Source organism: Sphaerodactylus townsendi, linkage group LG07 (assembly GCF_021028975.2).
Source record: "Sphaerodactylus townsendi isolate TG3544 linkage group LG07, MPM_Stown_v2.3, whole genome shotgun sequence".
Classification (NCBI taxonomy): domain Eukaryota; kingdom Metazoa; phylum Chordata; class Lepidosauria; order Squamata; family Sphaerodactylidae; genus Sphaerodactylus; species Sphaerodactylus townsendi.
Window position 1 is genome coordinate 114,337,621 of NC_059431.1, and position 5,220 is coordinate 114,342,840.

A 5,220-nucleotide genomic window follows, 5' to 3' on the forward strand; every position below is an offset into this window, starting at 1 on the left:
TGGGGGGGGGGGGGGGTGGGGGGGGGGGGGGGTGGGGGGGGGGGGGGGTGGGGGGGGGGGGGGGTGGGGGGGGGGGGGGGTGGGGGGGGGGGGGGGTGGGGGGGGGGGGGGGTGGGGGGGGGGGGGGGTGGGGGGGGGGGGGGGTGGGGGGGGGGGGGGGTGGGGGGGGGGGGGGGTGGGGGGGGGGGGGGGTGGGGGGGGGGGGGGGTGGGGGGGGGGGGGGGTGGGGGGGGGGGGGGGTGGGGGGGGGGGGGGGTGGGGGGGGGGGGGGGTGGGGGGGGGGGGGGGTGGGGGGGGGGGGGGGTGGGGGGGGGGGGGGGTGGGGGGGGGGGGGGGTGGGGGGGGGGGGGGGTGGGGGGGGGGGGGGGTGGGGGGGGGGGGGGGTGGGGGGGGGGGGGGGTGGGGGGGGGGGGGGGTGGGGGGGGGGGGGGGTGGGGGGGGGGGGGGGTGGGGGGGGGGGGGGGTGGGGGGGGGGGGGGGTGGGGGGGGGGGGGGGTGGGGGGGGGGGGGGGTGGGGGGGGGGGGGGGTGGGGGGGGGGGGGGGTGGGGGGGGGGGGGGGTGGGGGGGGGGGGGGGTGGGGGGGGGGGGGGGTGGGGGGGGGGGGGGGTGGGGGGGGGGGGGGGTGGGGGGGGGGGGGGGTGGGGGGGGGGGGGGGTGGGGGGGGGGGGGGGTGGGGGGGGGGGGGGGTGGGGGGGGGGGGGGGTGGGGGGGGGGGGGGGTGGGGGGGGGGGGGGGTGGGGGGGGGGGGGGGTGGGGGGGGGGGGGGGTGGGGGGGGGGGGGGGTGGGGGGGGGGGGGGGTGGGGGGGGGGGGGGGTGGGGGGGGGGGGGGGTGGGGGGGGGGGGGGGTGGGGGGGGGGGGGGGTGGGGGGGGGGGGGGGTGGGGGGGGGGGGGGGTGGGGGGGGGGGGGGGTGGGGGGGGGGGGGGGTGGGGGGGGGGGGGGGTGGGGGGGGGGGGGGGTGGGGGGGGGGGGGGGTGGGGGGGGGGGGGGGTGGGGGGGGGGGGGGGTGGGGGGGGGGGGGGGTGGGGGGGGGGGGGGGTGGGGGGGGGGGGGGGTGGGGGGGGGGGGGGGTGGGGGGGGGGGGGGGTGGGGGGGGGGGGGGGTGGGGGGGGGGGGGGGTGGGGGGGGGGGGGGGTGGGGGGGGGGGGGGGTGGGGGGGGGGGGGGGTGGGGGGGGGGGGGGGTGGGGGGGGGGGGGGGTGGGGGGGGGGGGGGGTGGGGGGGGGGGGGGGTGGGGGGGGGGGGGGGTGGGGGGGGGGGGGGGTGGGGGGGGGGGGGGGTGGGGGGGGGGGGGGGTGGGGGGGGGGGGGGGTGGGGGGGGGGGGGGGTGGGGGGGGGGGGGGGTGGGGGGGGGGGGGGGTGGGGGGGGGGGGGGGTGGGGGGGGGGGGGGGTGGGGGGGGGGGGGGGTGGGGGGGGGGGGGGGTGGGGGGGGGGGGGGGTGGGGGGGGGGGGGGGTGGGGGGGGGGGGGGGTGGGGGGGGGGGGGGGTGGGGGGGGGGGGGGGTGGGGGGGGGGGGGGGTGGGGGGGGGGGGGGGTGGGGGGGGGGGGGGGTGGGGGGGGGGGGGGGTGGGGGGGGGGGGGGGTGGGGGGGGGGGGGGGTGGGGGGGGGGGGGGGTGGGGGGGGGGGGGGGTGGGGGGGGGGGGGGGTGGGGGGGGGGGGGGGTGGGGGGGGGGGGGGGTGGGGGGGGGGGGGGGTGGGGGGGGGGGGGGGTGGGGGGGGGGGGGGGTGGGGGGGGGGGGGGGTGGGGGGGGGGGGGGGTGGGGGGGGGGGGGGGTGGGGGGGGGGGGGGGTGGGGGGGGGGGGGGGTGGGGGGGGGGGGGGGTGGGGGGGGGGGGGGGTGGGGGGGGGGGGGGGTGGGGGGGGGGGGGGGTGGGGGGGGGGGGGGGTGGGGGGGGGGGGGGGTGGGGGGGGGGGGGGGTGGGGGGGGGGGGGGGTGGGGGGGGGGGGGGGTGGGGGGGGGGGGGGGTGGGGGGGGGGGGGGGTGGGGGGGGGGGGGGGTGGGGGGGGGGGGGGGTGGGGGGGGGGGGGGGTGGGGGGGGGGGGGGGTGGGGGGGGGGGGGGGTGGGGGGGGGGGGGGGTGGGGGGGGGGGGGGGTGGGGGGGGGGGGGGGTGGGGGGGGGGGGGGGTGGGGGGGGGGGGGGGTGGGGGGGGGGGGGGGTGGGGGGGGGGGGGGGTGGGGGGGGGGGGGGGTGGGGGGGGGGGGGGGTGGGGGGGGGGGGGGGTGGGGGGGGGGGGGGGTGGGGGGGGGGGGGGGTGGGGGGGGGGGGGGGTGGGGGGGGGGGGGGGTGGGGGGGGGGGGGGGTTGGGGGGTGGGGGGGTTGTTGGGGGGGGGGAGGGGGGGGGGGGGGGGGGGGTGGGGGGGGGGGGGGGGGGGAGGGGGGGGGGGTGAGTAGGGGGGGGGGGGGGGGGGGGGGGGGGGGGGGGGGGGGGGAGGGAGGGAGGAACGGGGGGGGGGGGGGGGGGGGGGGGGGGGGGGGGGGGGGGGGGGGGGGGGAAAAAAGGGGGGGGGGGGGGGGGGGGGGGGTGGCATGGCCAATTGGCCATGCTGGCAGGGGCTGATGGGAATTGTAGTCCATAACATCTGGAGTGCCAAAGGTTCGCCACCACGGGTCTAGGGGCAAGAAGTAGCAAAGATTAATCTTTAACATGATTGGTTAGTTCAAGAGTAATTCTAAACCAATGAGAGGCTGATGCGTGGGCGGGGAAAAGTATCCCTGATGTATGTATTGTATATGCAATGCTACGTTGAGATAGATAGAGATAGAGTCTGAGTTAAGTTCTGTATGTGTTGAACTTTGTTATTGCTGAAGAGATCTGTATAGTATTAAGGTCTTATATAGAACAGACTTGTGTAACCTTGCAACTGCTAAAGTAAAAGCCTTCCTATGGAATGAACATCTTGTGTGGAAAGTATTCTTTTCCAAGTATGATAGAAGGTTGCAGTGAGTGCAAGAAGACTAAAGTCCTTCTTATCTTACCAGAGTGACTCCGCTTTAAACTCTGCTGATATATTATTGAAAACGGGAAGGGATAGTGAGTGGCAAGAGAGAGTATGACTTAGGAGTATAAAATTATCTTTTTCACTAAAAAAAAAAGAAGACGGCTGGAAGAGATAGCAGATGAAATGTGGAAACTTGGGAAAATACACTCACAAGTTGCGTGGACACAGACGACAAATTTTCATTTATATTGTGCAAACCACACTAGCCGTATGTGTATAATAACTAATAACTAATTTATGTGTGTGTGTGTGTTCTGGTGCTATAATGTTATAAAATGCACAGCTGAACGTATCTGTAACAATTCATAGGGTTTGGCAGGCAGTGCCTGGCAACTGGCAGAAAGGTTGTGGGGGGTAGGAAATAGCTCTAGGAATCGCCAGAAATTCTACAATAAAACCTAAAGATCCTACCACAGAGTTTTCACGGATTCCTAGTGTACTCTTTGTCAGTTCTGGGGGCATCTGGGAATTACGAGGAACGCTATGGAAAGAACCCCCTACATGTAGGCAAGGTCTTATGTTTCTTTTCAGTTTTTCTCACACTACCAGGACCTGATATCCCCCGGCTCCACTGAGCAGTTCAAGTAACAAAAATCGTAATTATTCCAATTAAAACATTAAAATACTAATTCTAATCCATTCTAGGGTAAAGGACGAGGAGGAAAGGAAATGGAAATGTGTATGAAGGGGGAGGAATGCCATATGAAAAAATCCAGCAGTTGGAGGAATTCTTCTGTGCGATGAATTTATAAGGTCCAATACACACAGTAGCAATATATTTAAAGACATATTCCAAATTTTTTCCCCTGGGCAGGATTTTTGCTTGCTGGAAATTTCCTCTTTGGCTTTCCGCCTCTTTCGGGAAATCCTGAGACTGGGAAAGAGGTCTGCTTACAGTTCTTCACCAGAGAAGAACTTGGCACACCTTAGCAGACCTTCTTTAGTAGAGAAAGGTAGACTTTAAAAATAATCACCCTGAGGGAGGGGAATCGGCAGCAGGGATCTCTCCTTGGTGAGCCCTTTGAAGCAGCATTTCGTTCCCCAAGAGGGAATCGGAAAAGATTTACGTTGCATTTTTCAAATGCAAAGTAGAGGATATGCAATCCCCATACACCCGTAGAAAACCCAGAAGACCAAAAAAACCAAATGACCAGATTCTCTCCCAAGAACCCGTGAGCTCTCATAATACCCAAATATTAGGCTCCATGAAGTCCGGAATTTCAATAGACTCCAAGGCTGCTTCTGCCCAGCCCAAAAAGAGCTCCCTAGGGACGGTAAAAACACCGTCCCTGGGGCGCTGTTTGCACAGCTGCCACTGCTGCAGTGCAGCAGCGCCGTGCTCACCCCCCCAAATGGCACGAAAATGCTGCTTTCGAAACAATAATCCCTCCTGCTGATCAATTTATGCCCATATAGAAAATTAGTTGTAGAACACTATTTGCTCTCCCTTTTCACTTCGAATAGTAATCAAGTTGAGTTTCGTTCTCTGTTTTCTGTTGTTGTTCTTTATCTGCTTTTATACTGCTGTTATTGCAGTTATGAAAAATAAAAAAGATGAGAAAAAGACTACAACGGAAGTATTGTTATACATAAATCATTATAACACTACAAATAATTACACCGCCACAAAAGATTACAACTGCACAACAATAAGCTAACTGTTTAATCCAGCCTCACTTTCCCCCAGTCTGTCATAATTCCATTATGGCTTTAAAGTCCCTTTTAACAGACTGGTCAGTCCCCAGGTTGGGGTGGGGGAGCCCCTTCCCCTATGTCCCACTGCCCGCTGCCACTGTGTCCAGCGATGGGAGAAAAATTAAAACTGCCAGAGTTGCATGTAGCATTGCATTACTTTAAGGGAAACCCCAGAAGTGGCGGAAGGTATGAAATCGCTGGAAATTCCCTGCTTCAGAACGTAACCAGAAGAGCCACCTGCCAATTTTTCTTCCCATTAATGCTCGTTTCCCAGGAACAGAAACCTGGGGATAAAGATACAAAATTTCCAGAAATGTTGAAGCCCAGTGGCATGCAGCTGGCCAGTCAACAACAGTACATCTCCACAGCACTACCCAGCAACCTCAATGTCTTCAAGGGGAAAACTGTCATAGGGTTTCCCACCTGGAAAACTGTCTAACATGTGCACAGCCGCTACCTGGTATGTACTGAAGAAGAAGAAGAAGAAGAAGAAGAAGAAGAAGAAGAAGAAGAAGAAGAAGA